At 46.2% G+C, this 19,048-nt stretch overlaps 1 protein-coding gene and 1 long non-coding RNA gene across 3 annotated transcripts in view; one reads left to right on the top strand and one right to left on the bottom strand.

The window, feature by feature from the left end:
* CTNNA1 (catenin alpha 1) overlaps positions 1-8,111 on the bottom strand; it is a 120,042-nt gene extending 111,931 nt beyond the window's left edge. The window contains exon 1 of the mRNA XM_075510064.1: positions 7,966-8,111. The gene's annotated coding sequence lies outside the window, so the exon portion shown is untranslated. The remainder of the gene's footprint in view (positions 1-7,965) is intronic.
* LOC142413689 (uncharacterized) lies at positions 8,065-16,102 on the top strand. 2 transcript variants are annotated; one of them, XR_012776879.1, is made up of 4 exons: positions 8,065-8,199; positions 9,303-9,424; positions 10,279-10,346; positions 15,933-16,102. It is a non-coding gene; the product is annotated as an uncharacterized LOC142413689 (long non-coding RNA). The 2 variants fall into 2 exon arrangements; XR_012776878.1 differs by lacking the exon at positions 8,065-8,199 and adding an exon at positions 8,277-8,436.
* Positions 16,103-19,048: the final 2,946 nt, after the last annotated feature.

The raw sequence follows: 19,048 nt of genomic DNA, 5'->3' as shown, positions 1-19,048 counted from the left end.
TGATACTCCTATAATCAGAGGTTTGATAAGAGACAATTTGCTTAAACATGGAGGAAATGGACAGTCTGTATTAAAAGAGAATAAATTTATTCTCAGTTGCATGCCCAGCATAGGAGCAACTAAAGACTATGTAACAAAAATTCATCGTGTTACAAGAGTGAAAAGTTTTCCATAGTTTTCTCCATTTGCAAAAGCTACTAAAAGAAGAGCACTCACTGAAGCAAAGAAGAACATGAGCATAAAGATTCTTCAAAGTAAAATGCATTTTAAAGTTTCTAGAAAAAGTTGTTTAGAATTCTTTTTTCAGTCCTTTCACTTTGATTCAGGAACACTGTCAGTCTTAGCTAAAAATTACAAAGCAATTATTTTTTTAAAGAAAAAAGAAATAACAAAACCCACAAGTGATAAGGCCAAGAATTTCACTTTATGCTCACGACAACCTTCAACAACATCTCTTAGCTATAAACAATGAATTAGTTTCATGGGAAGAAGAACTGCACCATCACTGCACACCCCCCCCCCCCCCCCCCCCCGACAACTCTCAACTTGCAGCTCCACCAACACACGCTGCGAGTTAAGGAGGACAAAAATACCACCCCCCACAAAAACAAACCCCAGGAAGAAGAATGAACATGAATGTAATGCATAAACACTGTTTGGATGAGTTAATCGCAGTCATTTAGAAGATGTTTATGTGGAAGAATATGTAAGGTAGGACGCTCTAACACACACAGTCTCCTCTCCCTGCAAACTGTCAACATGGCTGTAGACACTGAGAGCACGGAGGGCACTGACTGATGAGAACTTTGCAGCTTCTCCAGAAGAGCAAAGCAAGTAATAATAAAAAAAAACACTGGTGCAATTAATTTTTGGATGCTTACCAGTTACCTGCAAAGCCATAACCAACTTCTGTCAAGTACAAACTTGCTAAGGGTGCACACCGGTGCATGACAACCAGAGCTAACAACAATCCGCCTGGACAGTAATCCTTTTGAGTCACTGCCTTAGCATATGGATGCCCAATTAAAGCAACTTTTGTTTAAAAACAAAACAAAAAACCAAACAAAAACCACACACACACAAATGTCACTGACCTACCCACATTTCATAAAAGAACAGGGAAGAACCGGAAGGTTTGAGAGGAAGGAGTCATCGCTTGGCTGGTCTTGCTGGAAAAAGAGAGGATTTTAAGCTAGTAACAGCCACTTACTGAGTGGAAACCAACTTATATCTGATTAAAGACACATTTTCTCTCTCCACCCCTTCTCCTCATTCCCAGGATCTGGAAACAAGACAAAGCTACCTAACAAAAAACAGATGAGCTAAGAAATCCTGTTCAATTGGCTTTGCACCAGCACTTTGCTTCTGGTTCTGCTGAACACTGCGTCTTTCACTGATAACCATTGACTCTTCCCTAGGCCCATGATAATGTTCTGTTAAACATAATCAAATCATCTTAAGCAATTCCTGCAAACTAAGTAAAACAGCTTAAAACACCTGATGCTAAAGTACTGATGCATACAGACCAGAAATTAACTTTCTTTTTCTTGAGGTTATAAGCTTTTAACCTTGCACAACTAATTTGTATTATTTTGTTTTGCTACAAATAAACCTTCCAGCTTTTTTTTTTTTTTTGCTACTGTTTATTGCATCTTATGTCATTATTTTTTCTCCCTAACACCAGCTAGGAGAGGGGGAAAAAAACACCCACACAATCGTATTGCACTCTTCACTGTACCAGTACAAAATAAGAGTACTGTGATTGAGGACTCCACCAGCAGTGGAAGTGCTGTGGAGTAACAAATAAGGGATGGATACACTCACTTTCCTAAAAGCCTTTCCCCACATCTTTGCTTTCAGGATGCATTGTTTAATGTTAGTTAGGAAATGCGTTTCAAGCTGTAACAGCAGTGGTTTGTAATTAAACACATCTTCCAAAAAGTGGAAGTGGCAGTAACTACAAAGCCATCCTTTGTACTGAAATTTAAAACACTCCAGAGCTTTTCATACAGTCAAACCAGATCCTTGCTTTTTACTCTCAAAAAATGTTGTGTCTTTCCTTTTACTTGTACCTTGTTATGAAGCCTTTCAACTCTCAAGAAGGTTTCTAAATTTAAAATAAATTAAGTCATTGCACTGAGCCTACTGAATACAATGAAGGGACAGACGGTCTGCACCTGCAGACGAGCCCACCAACATCAGAAGTGGAGCAGTGCTCCCACCAGCGCTGGGCACCAGCCACAAGAGCTGCTGGACACATTTGCAGAACAGAAGTCAGCCCAGGCTCCAACTCCTGGCTCAGGAAGCTCCTACACTGCAGGAGCTTGGCACAGCACCTTAGGGAAGCAATGCTACTCAACTGACCTTTTCTCATTTATTGCTTGTTTTACTGCTTGCCTGTTGCTTTCCCTTTTAGGGATGGCTTTATACGCTGCCACCACCCAAGAAAAAGGTGGGAGGAGAATACAGGGAAGGGAAGCCAAATGATTGTGGGGGTCAATAAAAAGAAAGGTGGCAAGGGTCCAAAATTATGATCAGGGATCCAGAGGGGGACACCAGACACTGCCCAAGAGCATCCATCACTCCTCAAAGACATCAAAGGAGCCAGAGGATACTGCTTAACAGTGTGACAAGCAGTGGGAATGGAAACGACCCCCAAAGTTCCTGTCTTATTCCATCCTTCTGGTGTCATTAACAGGCAGCTTGGCCAAGGCCAGGTGAAGGGCTTGTAATTCAGGGCCTCAGACAAGGGCCAGACTAATAAAAAGTTGATGGGAGCAGAATAACCAAAACCTCATGATGAGGGTCATGGAGACAGGGCACTAGGCTGGATGGACCTCTTGGCTATAGTAATCAGATCACATCAAGTCTCCTGTGTATGACTTCCAGTTCATTGTTCAATTTCTCATGCTTTAAATGAATAAATAATTTACGTTTCAAGATGCTTAGACTCTGAAACACCTGGACATCAGGTACTGGTTGAAATGAACTTTATGGTAAATTGTACATGAGGTTTATACGAGACTTGTCACTTGCATACATGTCCACAGTCCGTCATGAATTATCCAAGATCCCAAGCAACTCCTCAACATTGAAGACATAGTGAGTCTTGTTGCTCAAGTCATGCTAAAGGAAATCAGTTTTACAAGTATACATTACAAGGACACATTTGCAAGAAAGCAGGTACAGAGCAGGCAGCCTGTACATCTTGATTAGTTACGTTTACAGAGGAACACCAACTTGCACCTTCTTGCTTCTCAGCATATCACCAGTACTGTCCTCTGCTATTCAACAACACCGTTTCTGAAAGTGAATTAAAAAAAAAACAAAACACATTTACCCATCTACAGCTTCAGCTGAAGATCTCAAGAGCACTTCGCAAAGATGAATACTGACCTGCTGGGTGTTATGCAGGTTAAACACCATTTTATAGGCATACACCTTAGCCTTGTTTACATAAAAAATTAAACTGACCCTTTTGCTATGTCAAGCTACATTGCAGACTGTTTATTTAAGTGGATCTTCTGGGCTGAGCTTGTATCATCCAGAAAAAAATATGGAAAGAAGAATTCCCCCCCTTAGAGCTTTAGATCTGCATAGATATCACCTATAAAAGTACCCAGAATAAAACAGTCAATGAAAACTCTGTGAACCCTTGGGGGAGTGGGAAAGGCAGTTGAAGGGGGAGGGGGAAAAAACCCCACACATGCCATCAAGGCCACATGTTCCTGATAGCATTAATTCTTATTGACTTCTTAATAAGACTGAAAAGAAGCAAATTTAGTATTTACCTAAATGCCCTCTTGATCTTGTGCTAAGCAACAGCAAGGACAGAAGTGTCTGAAGGAAATAAGGAGAGAATGTTGGCCAGTTAATCTCCAGGAAAAGAAAAATTTTAAGAAAAATCTTACTCTCCTGATCCTTCATCAGCTATCCATAAGCTCACTAGTGTCAGTCTCTTTTTCTTAAAGTAGCTGTTGAAAGCTACTCCAGAACAGGGTGCACTAAAGGGTTTACAGCATATTCTACTCTAACTTCCACTAACATCTCATTCGCTCCCTGACATCAGCTCCACACAGAAATTCTTCTTATGCAGTCATACACATATCTGTTCCACAACAGGGAACAGATAGCTTAGAAAACTAGGTATTGTTTCGAAAAAACGCACACCATGAGCTTAAGTTGTATTTCATATTATCAACAGTGAAATCCCACCTGCCACACTGCTGCTAGTTCCTTAGCTTATTTGCTAGTTCCTAGCTTATTTGCTAGTTCCTAGCTTATTTGGTCTCAACCCCCTCACTGCCTTGGAAACACTACAGGAGTTTAGCTCACTCTCAGATTGTAACATACATCAACACTCCACCCTCCTTGTGTCATTCAGTGTATTAAAACAGTACTGGGGAACCAAGTGGCATCCAGCTTGGTTTCATGTTCTCAGTACTGTTCCACTCTCTACCTTGGTAACTGTTAGCTTTAGCTATAGCTGCCCTCAAATTTGCTTTTTCCATCCATAGATACCTTAACTTAAAGGCTTTCAAAAGAGGTTCTCAGGAGTCTAAATGATTAATCAAGTAGCTGTCTTGTAAATTAGAAAAATTATAACAGAAGGTAGCATCAATAGATTGGGGGAGAATTTCCCTTTGCAAACAGTCTAAGTTTAGATCTGCATATTTAATAATTTCTATCACTTTGTAAAGCATGGGGGAAAATCCTCTCCGATTCCACCAGAGCTATTTCTAAAAACACGTCAAAGGACTAGCAGATGTTTTCCGTACTACACCTGGGATTAACTAACAAAAATATGTAATCATGTTTATAGAAAAGGTAGCTGGCTCTTTATTTAAAGTCAAGGAGGAATTACGAATCATATTTAAGTATCAGATTTGCCAATAGAAGAGTCTATACTAACCCACTACACAACAGAAACCAGAGTTAACACCCATTCTCACCCTGACTGGAAGATAACAAGTCTCAGTCATTCAAGGAGAAAGATCCCACTTACAGCTGCTGTGACTGCATTCCTCCTGTGATTCCTTTACCTCAACAAATCTATTTGGACCCAGTTCTGCTTTGCGGCACAGCAGGTCACTCTCAACACTCATCTTTTCAGCATAGCTCCTCCATGAAGGGTGCTGGTATACAATTTTGTGGGTAGGCTCTATTTTAAGTCTCATACGCTGGATTAAAATAGTATGGAGTTAAAAGTAGTAATTATCAAACATCTGCACTTTTCTCTAAAGCTGCAACTCTGTTTAAGCAACGCATGAACTATAAACTCACTGAACAGAGCTATTCCAGATTAGCTATAAAACTAAATTAGGGTGAATTCCCAGAGTAGTAAAGGATCCAAATCCTCAAGGTTGTATACATTAAAGTTCCACAGCACAAGAATTTGAGTGATTTCCAGTTAAGGCACAACAGTAGAAAACAACAACAGGCATTCATCACCATGTTGGATGACTGTCTCAATATGGCACTGTCCTAACAAAATAATACTCAGTCCTCTTCTATTCATCATGTTTCCTTCAGCATCCAGCAAAGCCAAGAGATGCCAGTAAAACTGAATACAGCAAGTCCTTTAACAGAAATATCATGGCCACATAGGTACTCACTCTAGACTAGCCTTACTACCCACCTACGATGAGTAGACTGGTTTTGCTGCTAAATATTTTTGTGATCATAGTAATTCTCTGCATAAGAAAGGTAATTTAGAAATCAAATAGTAACAGTAGATATAATTTCAAGGTAGGGCTGAAGTCCCACTAAAGTGGATTTTCAGCTCAAACATTTCTACTAACGTGGATTCCTTTGCAAGATCAGTTTCTCGATCTTACAGCTGCAGAAGGAAGATATTCATGCTGCTGAAAAAACACAAATTACTTTTCTATTACATCTTTCAGCTAACTTCATCAGACCAATGGACGCCCTACTAAGATGCATATTAATGTCTGCCATTACATGTGTCAGCACAGAAATGCTCATGTTTCACAAAGCTTGAAAATTTACTGAGGAGGTAAATATTTACATTGGTATTTTAAATCATCAGTTTGAGCATGGGATTTCTAATCTCTGCCCACTGTGCTCCCCTCCGCCACCTTGCATAAACTTTTAATCTCTGTTGCAGAGGCCTATTATTAGAGCTGGCTGAAAAAAACCCCAAAGACTGAAGGCATGCTGTTTATTATGGAAAGGGTTAGGGCAAAGCCTTTTTAAAACAAAACCTATTAAGCCTTTGTCTGTTTCTCCTGAGAAAAGTCAAAAAACATTTCCTTGACATTTTAAAAACTGTTTCTCTGTAAATAAAAAACAGTTAGCGACTCAAAATTATGCCCTTTTTAAACAAAAAGTTTCGATTCAGCAGGGAGAAACAAGTCCTACTAAACATTTAATGTGTCCTTAGCACCCCAAGACAGACCAACGGGTACCTAAAAGACCACACATATTGTAAAGTAAGCTAGGCTTTCACCTCCATTTAAACACAAACCTTCCTATAAACCAACCCAGGAGCTGAAAAAAACACAAACCAAAACAAACCACAGCCTGTAGCTGGGCTTGAAAGTACTCGAAGCCTAGTGTAGCCAGCAGGACTGAGGATGTGCATTAGCACAAGAGTACAACTAACACAGCCTCTCCCACCTCCCCCCGCTTCCCCACTCTCAGTGCAGGAAAAACGCAGGAAACAAGTAACTCAAGCACCAAGAATACCTTTCACACAACCCCCATCTCAAAAAACAAAAGACAAAGGAAAAAAAAAGAGGGGGGCAGGGGGGCAGCAAAGAGCTCCCAGACTAGTTCAATACAGATAACCCACACATGCTTTGAATCGTAACTCCGAAAGCTGGAACGAGGACACAGTCATGGAGGCTCCTACCCCAGACTGGACGAGTGAGAGATCGATCACCCTCGCCAGAAGACACTGGCAGCCTCCGGGGCAGGGCAGGCAGGCCAAGGGCAGACAGGTAGGAAAGTGCACCTTGACCACAATCAATTCTTCACTAAATATAAGTGCGCCGCACACTTTCCTGCAAGCTTTCAGTCTGAAAGATTTCACATGGTTTGAACTAGTGTGAGTAACGAATAAAAGCCAGCTGACACATACTGCCCAGCGACCCCATGACCACAGGGGCAAGGGCCGTGAATAAACCAGCGGCTGAGAGTTGATACGCTCTCCTTACTTCTTAGCTATAAAAAGTAGCGCGAAACTTCTTGTCAGCGAAGGAGAAGCACTTGCCTTACTACATACTAGCAGATTAGAGGTGGGTGTCAAAAAACGTGGCAGAGCCAAGCTAAGGAGAGGGGAGTGTTCCCACCGAAGAGAGGCTGTTTCGTGTACTGAAACAGACACACCAACTCGGGCGGGAGGGAGGATGCTCACTTCAGCTGCACCGCCAAGAGAAACTCGGGGGCTCAGAAAGAGAAGGAGCGTACACCAGGGCCAAGACCAACTCGGTGTCGCTAGCCGGGCAGGCAGCCCCACCCGCAGCCGCCCTGCCCGGGCGCACCGCCGGAGAGCGGCGCCGGGGCGGCCCCGCCGGGCTGTGTCCGACTGCGCGGGGAGGAGCCTCTCCCCACAGCCCCGCTGCCACCGAAACTTCTCCAGGAACCGGGCTTGTCCGGTGCTTTTCCTCCGGAAAATGACGCTCATCAACGCAAAACACAACCAGCTCCCACACGCCCCAAGCCGCCCTCCAGCCCCAGCCGCCACCCCACACCGGCCTGGCCCAGCGCGGCCTCCGAGCGCGGCCGGCCCGGGCCCAGGCCCAGGCCCAGGCCCCACAGGCGGCAGCGGCGGCGCGGCCCGCTCCTCTCCGCCGCGCCGCGCTCCACTCCCCCCGCTCAGCCTCCCGCCACCCCTCACAGAGAACCGGCAGCCGGCAGGGCCCAGCCTGCCTCACTGCGCAAAAGTTTCCAAGTGAGAGAAACAGGGCGGCGAAGCCGCACCCGAAGACCCCACAACTTTACCGGGGAGCAAGAGGATCGCCTCACCGCCGCCTCTAGCTTCGGTCCGGCCCTCAGCCGCTTTGTCTGTCTGTCTGTATCTCTCTCTCTCTCTCTCGACACCGCTCCCGTCCCGCTGAGGAAATCGGCTCTTCCGGGCACCTCCCCACCCCGCGTTCCCCGGCCCGGCCCGGTCGCTCTTCCCAGCACCGCCCGCCGCGCCGCCCCCGCGCCCTTCCCGGCACCGCCCGCCGACAGGTGAGGGCTGGAGGCGGGCGGGAGCCCCTGGGGCGCCCCAGGGGCTCCCGCCCGCCTCCAGCCCCCCCACAGAGCCGCGGCGGGCGGGCTTCGGCCCCTCAGGTTTCCCCTGAGCCCCCCCGCCCCCCCAGCTCAGGCTCTCTAAGCCGGGGTGAACGTCATTTTTCGAGGTAGAATAAAAAAAATTTAGGTGAAAACCTGGCTTCGTCTTCCTGAGGTAGCACAGAGATGTGAAAGGTCTGTGGAGAACTAGGAGGTGACGGATACTGGGTTTTGAGAGAGATGGAGGAAAAATTAGAGCTCGGTTCCTCTTGGGTTTTGTAACTTGGTGTTTTGTTTTGAAAACCTAATTATCTTAACCTTCTTGAGAGCTGTTGCTTTTAGGAAAAGTCTTATTTTCATGCAATGTCTCTAATAACAAGAATACAGTGGAGAAGAAATCCCAGAGGTACAAGCAGGGTCACTAAAGCTCCTGTCAGAAGAGAGGGAGGTTTTAGGGACCCAACCTCAATCCAGAGAGGTAGGTTTGCAGATGGGGAGAGTTGTCTTTAAGTGGTAATTTGTTTCAAAGGTTTCTTTGAAAGGTCCCAGTGAGCCTGTTGTATGAGAGGGACCATTTTTATCCTACGACAAATTACTCTAGGATTTTTCATGGTGTGTTTTGAGATGGTTTTTAATACAAATGTCACTACAGAACTTACACTTGTACTGGATTGTAAAAACAATTTAATAAATTTTAATACATTTCATGACTCATTTGCCAGCACTTCTGAGCTACCTAAATCTACTCACTCCATCCTTTGATATTAAGCAAAATATATAGAGATTGGGCAACCTACCAGGGAGGTAGGTTTATCCAAGGTATGTAATTTAGCTGAGGGAGACAGGCAGCCTGTGCGGGTTCCTGAGGGGGCTGGCCCCCAGGTCAGTGTCACAGCGAAGGCACACCATGGTTCAGGACTATGACTTTCCTCCAGGTCTTGGTTCAATGGCATTAGCAGCAGAGCTGTGTTTCCTATTTTTGCCGTACTCCTACAAGCCTTTACTGCAGGAAAACAGACAGTGTCCTGCAGCGATTTAGATTGCATTTTTCCTTCCTGCAGGTTTAATCCAAGAAAGGGATCCAAGACAAGGAAATAAATGGAGTACTGTTGTTTTACAATCCAGAAAGAAAATAGGGATCAAGAGTCCAACCTTGTCGGTCAGTGAAGTTAATCAAAAGAAGGTGAGATCTGTAATTATGATACTGATGGAGATACACGTTATTAAAATAATATAGGGTCTTCAGTGCCTTAACAAACAGGCTCTCCCCTGGAAACACAGAGCAAACAGATTTTTTAACCTCTTTGTATTTCCTGCTTGTACCAAACCATTAATATTTTGGTGTCAGTTGCACCAGGGATTCCAGCTACTCATTTCTGATCTGTAGTATACTCTCAGTAAAATTGAGTTTACACTTCAATAGCTTGCTTTCTTTCATTACTCCTTTTAATATCATGTCTTGGCCTCCTGTGGTGGCTTCTACATTCAGCAGTTCTGCACGTCTCACATCCTTTCAGGACAAAATGTCAGATTTTAAAAAAAATCCCTTTTAAAACTACAAACTCAAAGGTAGAAGGCGTGCAGTTGTGGAGAATCACACGTTCTGCACTGTGCCACTGAAAAGCGAAGGAAAAAGTAGGAGATCAGCTGGCAGCCCTATTAGTTTGTGGAGCAAGTTAAAAGACTGTGCAAACAAAAAATAAAATTATGTAAAAATAGAGCCAGCTAGGTTGAGACTGGACTTCGTCTCTTAATTAACAGCTCTCTCTGGAACATGGTGGCAGGATCTGTCAATGAGGCTGAAGTGCAGGCTGTTGTTTAGACAGGCACCCAGGAACAATAGCCAACACTTCCCATCCAGTAAATGTCATTAAGACAGCATCAGGCTGTGCCAGCAGCTTGAAATCTAATCCATTTTCTGAAATGAGTTAGAATTTTTCTGCTTGACCCCAAATCTCCCTTTTAACAGTGTTTGTGGTTTTGTAATCCCATTTTCTTGGGGTTTTTTAAGATGTTTCTCTCGCCCCTTTTCACTAGGTGAAAACCAAACGTAAGCCAGGGGAGAGGACAGGCAAGGAGGAGAGGCCACTGCAGCGATACTGCGGGTAGGTTGTTAAGTGCATAAAATAAACAAATGCTTTCAGTCTCGCCTCTGTTAGGGCAATTCAAGGTGTAGCACGTAAGAGCAGAACGTGGTTGGCAATTGCGCACTCCTGGCAGTGTATCAACATTAGTCAGATGTGTGCACAAAGGCAATCCCTGACTAGTGCCACCTGAAGACACCCAGGGTGGGCGTAGTCACAGCAGGAAAGCTGCCCTTTTGCTATCAAATCCTGGGATAGGTTTGTGTGCCAAGGGGGTCTTGTTTATGTAGCACCTGGTGTAACTACGCTGTCTGCTAGTCCCAGCATACACGGGGTCTAAATTATATGCTTCAGCTGGGACTGGATTTTCTATTTCTGTGACAGCATTGTTGAAATGAAGTAGTTGCTCCGTGCGTCTGTTCATGCCTGTTCCAAAATGTGTGTTTGATCTTTGTGCTTTTTAAGAAGAACAGTTTAGTTTTGTTATTTGTGAGAAGTGAGTGTTGAAAGAGAAGTGAGGGGTGCAAAGACAGGACTGCTGGGGTGGGAGATGGTAATGGGGGAATTAAGAGGGAATGAGAGAGGGAAGGAAATAAAAGGAATGAGGAAAAGTGGAAAAGATGTAGAGCGGTGTAATGACGGGCAGAAGTCGCTGCAGGAGAGGCTGAAGGGGCAGCAGTCAACCAATAGAAAGAGGAAAAACTAAAAATATGATAAAAGAATCTCAGGGTCCAAATACCAGAGGGTTGAGGCTATCTGCAAGCTGATGTCATGCTGTGCAACGAGGACAGCCTCAGGGCAGCTGCGCTGTGCCACCAGCTGCACTGACTGCACACAGTGCAGCCTTGTCACCTCTACTGTCTCTGCAGAGGTGCCCATCCCTGGTCTGCCAGCGAGAGGGCCAGGAGCAGGGTAGGGACCTCGCAAGCTGGGTGAGCCTCGCTGTGGGGGTCACCCCAAAATGCAGCATCCTCTGAGGACTGGTGGCTCTGATGAAGCCAGCAACGTAGCAAAGTGACAAAATTGAGAGTCTGGCACAAACATCATCTCATGCATGCTATGGCATCAAGTCCTGGGGGCTCCCCAGTATTGGTCTCGGCGTTCCCATGCAGCTGGGAGGCATCACCATTCCTCTTCAGGGCTCAGATACATAAAGAAGTAAGATAATTTCCCAAGATCCAGTTAGGAATCAACATCCTCACAGCCAGGAAGCAAATCTCAGTGTCCCAGGGCCATGCATGCCTCAGGACTGCATTTAGCATGGTGGAAACTCATGTAGGTGGTGCTTTTGGTGGGACTGCAGCTATGCCACCTAAGCTGTACGTCGCAGCAGAATAACTAAAACACCCACCTCAATTAAATGAACCTCAGTCAGGAGAAGAACGGATTTACCAGTATGTCTGCATCTACACTGGGGCTCCTTCTGGCACCACTAGCTGCCCAAGGATCAGACCTTGCTGCCCTGATCAATGCTGCAATGCCTCCAAGGTCGTCACGAGCTGTGCCAGGCAGAGCTACAGCTACAGCCACAGGTGCTCACTGCTCCAGGGCTTACGACTGCTGTGTTCACCATCACTGCCCACCCTCTCCAAGAAAATCTGTCTACTAGAAACATGCCCCGGTTCATACTCAGGAAGCCACTGGATCCTAACCAAAACACTCTCTCTTCCTCTGTCACCGAGTGCTCCTCGAGCCTTTGGAAAGAGAAACCCAGAAGCAATCCATAACGCCAGCATGACCACGAGCACAGGGGCTGCTGGCACCAAGCAGCATCCTCCCACACACACACACTACAGCACAGGCATCCTGAAAAAAAACAGGCAGAAACTGTAATGAGGAGAAATTATGCTGTCCCAAAAGGCTCAGCACGAACTGGGTTCACTGGTTGCTGCTTTGCCAACTAAGGAACAGCCTAGCCGGAGTAGTTTGCATTCACCTTCACACAGCCTGTATGTAATAAACTGTCATAGCCCCAGAGAAGGGAATATTCAAAAAAGCGCCCTGAGGCAATGCATAGCAGAAGCCTAAGAATCCTACTGCATGAGTCACTGACCTCCACACACTGCATCTATTTCAGCCTTTAATTAATAAGTTTTTACATTTCTATGGCACTTTCCATCTGGAAAGATCCTAAAATGCTGTGAAGACTAAGGGCGTACAGCACCATTGAAACGTGGTTCCTGGAGAGTTGGGACTGTGCAGGGAAGGAAGGCTTAGCCAAGGGCACTGGGGAAAAAAAATTCTTAATTTTAAATGGAGCTTCTGTTACATCACTGAGTATTTCATATCCATGGAGAATAGACAATAAGATTTTAGTTTCTAAGGCACCACTTGAATAAATAGGCATCATAGATTGCTTTCGTTATCCAGGGGGCATGCAGTTCAAAACAAGTACTGGGTGATTTTAATTTAGGGTGTTAAAGGACCACAACTTAAGCTACAAATTTAAACCATCATTGGATCAGGGCTTTCCTCCTTCCTGATGAGTTATTCCCAAATGCTAGACACAAAGCAGAAGCCAGTGGAGGAAACAAATCCCATGCTGACAGCACCTGACCCTACACTCGGAGCACCAAACTCCCTTTCACGCTCCCTGGAAGCTCAGAAGCGTTCCACGAGTCTTCAGCAAGGTAAAAGCTGGCCCCAAGCACCAAGTGGGGCAATTGAGAAAACAACATGGAAACAGTCCTCCTGTCCCAAGGCTGACGTGACCCCCAAGGGGAGCTAGGGCTTTGTTAAACTGGCACAAATTCCTTCATTTCTATTTCAAAAGATTAAACTAGTCGAGTCAACCTGCTTGGCTGACATCCCTCAGCAGAGACTTATTTCTGCCAATGAGCAGGGCCTGGCTAGCGCTAAACCAAGGGTGGCTGAAACTTCTGTCAGCCACAGCTGGCATCCCTTGCTAAGTACTTGGCCAAAATAGGCTAGGAGCACTTGGCCGCAAAGAGTTTTTAAAGGAATGTCAAAATTCTCTTTTTCTTAGTGCAATTCTGGCCTATTTTTATCTGCCACTTTCTGTAAGAGATACATGGGCATTGCCATGGATAGTCATAAACTTTCATTGCTTCCTGAGGAGAAATCGCAGGCAAATTACAGACTAGCGCACTGGTTTTATGGCTCTCCTGCTTGGGGTATGTCAGCACTGCTGTATTCCCTTCTACCCCCAACACATTCCTCCCTGCCATGTCCTCTCCATGCTTACTGATGGACATTAATGACATGCCTCCATAATTAACACATCTAGCACCACATTCAGAAACAGATGAGTCCTCAGTGCTATGTCAACAGGATGCTGGAGAAATGCACATCCCATGCGTGCAGAAGTGGGATCACTCCCAACTTCCACCTCCACCCAAGTGTCTCTCTTGGCCACACTGTACTTGAGTTCCACCTGCTACGTTAACCTAGAGCAAGGGCAGGGCTGTGTGCGTGCATTAAGTCTGTGGTTGCACCATATCTGATATTCCCTTCCCTGTGTGCTTCTGCTAACTCGCACATGCCGTGCAAAGCTCCACATCTCTCCTCTAGGCACACAAAGAGGTGATGTCCTCACCTCTCAAGCTGCAGGCTGGCGTGGAGGAGCACCCTTAATCCTTCATGTTTCAGCATTTCCGAGGGGAAGGTATTACTAGCAGATATTAATTATCCCTCTCCCATGAAGAGAGGAATACATATGAGCAGTTTTTATACTGTTGTAGTAGCAGGGAAACTGAGGCAGTGCTCATATCCCCCCAGCTCCTGCCACAAGTTCCGATCCCCGCCATTCCCAGCCCTGGGTCCAAGCCCAGGACCATGCTGCCTGCACTGCACCAGAAAGCCCTGAGGCTGGAAATCCCAAAACCACGTGGCTTTTTAGGCATTGAAACTTCATCCAAAGGGAGAAATCCTGTCATCAAGGTGAAAAGCATTGCTACCGAAATGTGATCAAAGAGAGAGTTATCAACTTAAGTGTACTCGGGAGTTTCTGTTCCAGACAAGAGAATTATCAATGAGAAACCAATCTTATAAGGTAGCTGCTATTGACAGGGAAATAAAAGGAATACAGTTCTTACCAGACAGACCTAAGTTGCTCCAAATTGCTGTCAGCTTGAAATACCTTGCTGGTAATTTGTTTTCAAATTCTTTCTCCCTAAATTTGATTTGTTGCTGTACAGTGGATGATCTATTCCACACAGCATCTTAAAGACCATTCCTGTTGTCCTCTTGCTGATTGTTTGTGAGCTATCACTTCTGGGAGTTGGCAGCATTTATTATAAAAAGGGACATCATCACTTGAAAAGCAGATTTTGTCTGAGGATGCGGTATCTGCTGCCGTTCCAAATAGCAGCTGAGATTACTGGGAGGAAAGTCATCAGGGAAAAATCATGTTTCCTCCCCATCTTTGAGCTTGTCCACATGGGAAGCAGCCATGCTGCGTGTCTGTACCCCAGGGTGGGGGAAGAATGGGGCAGCATTTTCTAACAATACTTGAATAAATCCTTTTACCAGGATCCTTTTTAATCAGGAGAAAAATTAGTAGGGTTTCCCACCTCCTGTGATATTGTAGCAAGAGGATGAGCATCACACCCAGCAATTTTTTCTGCTGATCTCTGCTCTTTCTTATGCAGGGGAGGAAAAGGCAACACCGACTTACAAAGCATCCTGCTGGGTTCAGTGATGTCTCCTATGTGGTATGTCTGGGGCTTTCCCATGCCTCTGAATGATCGCTCCTGAATCTCCAGAAACTTGGTCACTGCATGGGATATGTTTCTCCACACTTGACACAGAGGTAGAAATGCGAAGCTCAAGTCTCACTTATCCATCAGGATCCATCCAGCCTGTGTGTGGTTGCCAATGAGAAGAGCAGTATCCTTGCCCTGGCTTTCTCGTTCGAGAACATACATGTTTCTTCTCCTGTCCTTCCCCTACTTATCTCAACCCACTTTGTCCAATGGTTTAAGCAAATTTAGAGAAATTCTAGTTTTGGGATGAGGAGCTACCTCAGGTTAGTTACACGGCTTTAAAGCATGGGCAGAACAGATGGACTTGCCTGAGTCTGTCTCGCGGGGCATGAGGTGCCAAAGGGCTGTCTGTGCAGCTTCCCAGGAGATAAACGGTCTCACCCATCTTGTGTGTATAGCTGTATTAGATTAAAAAAAAGGAGATAGTGTATATAAAGGTACTTGCTTATTTCTGGATCTTTCCAGGAAAGTATTTGCAACCTTAGCATATTTCTGCTCACCAGCTTGTTGGTAGTACCCATAGGTGGCATTGCTGTGGAGAGGGCACTGCAGGCATGATGTCAGCACTTCAAATCACCCCAGGGCCTCGCTCACACTTTGGACAGGTCTTGGTACCATCCAGAGCATGGGGAGAACTGGAGAGTTAGGAGCTGGTGGAATGATCACTCTCTACCCGCTTAGGCACTAGAAGGCCAATAATTGTTGCAAATGCTTGAGAGCAGCAGAAAACACAGCGCTAATTCAGCTGGCTGTAATTTTGCCACACAGTTTACCCCGACATTACATCAGGGAAAGCTCCACTTAAGCAATTGTAACATCACTGAAAAGATTGAATTGAGAAAAAAGAGAAGGAATATAAACCTCCCACTATTGTTATTTTCAGAAAGCAACAACAGGAAGAGCCAGTTAAAAGGCCTTGAGGCTCCGAGCTGTTATTCCTCCCTGGAAACCAGCCACATAAGACACAGAAACACCCTGAACCGTGGGGGCAGTCTGCTCCGTGCCCACACCAGGCACATGGGCCTGTTCCCATGGGCAGGTCCCTGCAGAGGGCTACCTCACTGCCCTGGCTTTGGCTGCCCTTAGCATTTGCTTTGCTCTGCCATGGGATGCCCTGGGCAAATGGCTTCATGCTGCGCCCTGTCCAGAGCAGCAAATCTCCCAGGTGCCACTGCCAGGGCTTGGGACACTGCTGTGTCCCCGAGCACAAGTATTGCAGCAGGGCTGCTCAGGAGCCAGCAATTTTTCCTCTTTGCAGGAGCAGGTTGAGTCTTTCCGAGGTGACCGAATGCAGGAGCAGCACAAATCAGTCTCTCACTGCTTAAAAATATATCTGTATATCAGACCTAAACCCTTTCCTGTAGAGTCTTGTGGCAGAAATGGAGTTTTAAAATGCTCAATTATTTATAGGTGAAATGCTGGGGAAAAAGACCCACCTCATTTGTCCTGCTGGAGCAGAGTGTGCCAGTCCCCATCCCCCACTGCTTGCACAATGCCCGACAGTAATGAGATCTGGACGGGGTAATGAGGAACAAGGAAGAAGGATTAGTCCCCAAAAGCAGGGTGCAAGCACCCCAAAGCAGAGCCAGTTCACACAGGTACATGATCAAACCCAAATTATCACAACCCTGAGGTGTGCCAACTATTGCTTTCATGCCTGGGGGTTAATTATCATCAATTAGGTGGGGTGGGTCGCTCCTTAAGTACAGGCTTCTTCTGGCAGATCAGGGAGAAAGGACAGGTTTTGTAGACCCACAGATGTTGTGTCAAAGGGATGCTTTGGAGATTTAACAGCTGTTAGGAGGGAACCTGTGGGAGTTCCTCCAGAGGAGGATTGTCTGCCTGAACTTGCCTTCCCCCCGCCCCCCCGTGTTTTGGAAGAGCTGCCACTTGCCAAGGGCCCAGCATAGGGAGCGGGCATCACAGGTCTCTGCCCAGTGAAAGAAGGGACCATAATCCGAGGCGATGGATGATATGAGGAGCCAAAAGAAGAGATGAAAGGGAGAGCAAAGATGAGAGACCAGAGGACAGAAAGACAGCAAGCATCACATGACTGCTAGACAGGGGCTGGAAGAATTTTGCATGGCTCCTGAACATAAATTAATAATTATGGCTGTGCAGAGTCTCTCTCCCTTACCAAATTCCCCACTGTTTTTGCCTAGTGCTTTGCCATGGACAGGCAGTGGCATGGGGAAACCAATGTGGAAGGGTGGTTTGAAGCCAAGTGAAGTACCTTCACTTGCCTAATTTAGGCCAGAAGAAGGGAACCTCCAACTAGGGTCCCCTTCTCCCTGCTACCTCCTGGGGAACAGACTCAGTCCTCCCTGTCCTGGGAAACATGGACATTGGGAGGGGTCTGAAATCCCAGCGCCTTTTGCTCGGCTACTTTGCAGTGCATCGCCCTGAGCAGTGGTTACAAACCACAAGGATGATGAGAGAAGTACCTGTAACCATGAGGAAAGTGCCTGTAACCATGGCAATCCTCTGCAGCCGCATCCTTCCTCACTGAAGCCCTGGGGCCAGCGAACATGGGGGCCACCCCTTGCCCTGTAGCAAGTGGGGACTGGTTCTGCCACCTGCATTTTCCAGGGAAAAAGCTGCAATCCAAAGGGAACACTCACCCTGGATAACTTGGAGGTGGTCCCAGGGGTTAGGGACTTGGAGGTGGTCCCAGGGGTTAGGGACAACCGTGCCATAGCAGAACCTGCCTGGTGCAAACGCCAGCAAGAAGCCCTTTCGGTCCAGTTCTGAGACAAGCATCACCCTGTCCCTGGGGAGCATTGCCCTGCTCCGGCTCCACAGCATCTGTCCTTTCGCAACATGATGCTCAAGCACTTGGGAGATTTTGGGCCACATCCTCCTGTGAAACCAGTAAGGGTTACAGCATTTGGCAGCTGAGGAACTGGTGGTTTGGCTTTCTATTAGGATAAAACTGTTTAATTCCTTCTCACCTCAGCACTGCCTTCCTGCACAGCTCTGTTAGCGAGGTCTGCACACAGAATATTAGGGATTAATGAGACAGGTGATTAAATGCAGTTCTGCTTAAATTCAGTCCCGAGAGGATGGATGTAGGCCTGCCCTGCTGTGAATTAAGCAATAAAGTGGGAGAAAGTAGAAAAAATGGTGGGGAAATGGTTCTGTTTCATTAGCACTCTCATGCCTAATGATCCCAGCACCTCTGCTCACTTAAGGTGCGATTGCAATGCGGTTTTGGTAAACCTGCACAGACTCTGGTCTCGGCTTGCCACAGCCGTGCCACAATCCTCTGCCACACCGGCTCCGCTGCAACTCAGCCAAAGCCTGGCACAAGTGCTCCTGCAAGGGCTGGCAACGCAATCAGGAGGGGAGAAAAAGGGCAAAACATGACTTTTTATTAAACGACTGCCACTTTCTTGTGCTACTACTCTTTAAAAATCTCATCCATGCCACACGTTCACCTCCAGCACCTCCTTTATACCACTGTAGCTATATCAGCTTAGCAGTTACCACCAGGCATGGATGCGGCCCCGCGGGGATAGTGCAACAGGTACTTTGCAGTGCAGAGCAGCAGCACGTATTTTTAGGGCAGGCAGAGCCCCGCAGTATCTCCTTACATTTTCAGAAGCCATCCGAAACCCTGTCCAAGTCTAGAAGTAGGGAAGTTGGGAAGAGCAATTGTAAACCCCTTCCAGTGAGAGCACTTCAAATCAATGGCTCTCAAAGGGCTCAGCAGTGGCAGCCAGCACCTTTATCCCCTCCTTACAGATGGGGAAACCAAGGAAATTATTTGCCCAGGAGAGCAAATAATTAAAAAATTAACCCAGGAGAGCTGGGAATGCAGCAAGATCCCAGATTAGGGAAATCTCAGCCCTTGGACCGTAAATGAGTCATCAGATGTCAGCATCAAAGGCTATAAAATCTGAGCCCTGCTGCCCAGCTGGCCTGTGCAGCTGGGGATGTCTTAATGCTGGCAGGTCTGAGATGCAGTCAGGACTGCCCAGCCCCGTGCCCTCTGCTAGC

This window comes from Mycteria americana, chromosome 8 (assembly GCF_035582795.1).
Source record: "Mycteria americana isolate JAX WOST 10 ecotype Jacksonville Zoo and Gardens chromosome 8, USCA_MyAme_1.0, whole genome shotgun sequence".
In the NCBI taxonomy this organism is placed as follows: Eukaryota; Metazoa; Chordata; class Aves; order Ciconiiformes; family Ciconiidae; genus Mycteria; species Mycteria americana.
The sequence above is the reverse complement of the archived record's forward strand: the minus strand, read 5'-3'. Positions and strand labels throughout refer to the sequence as shown.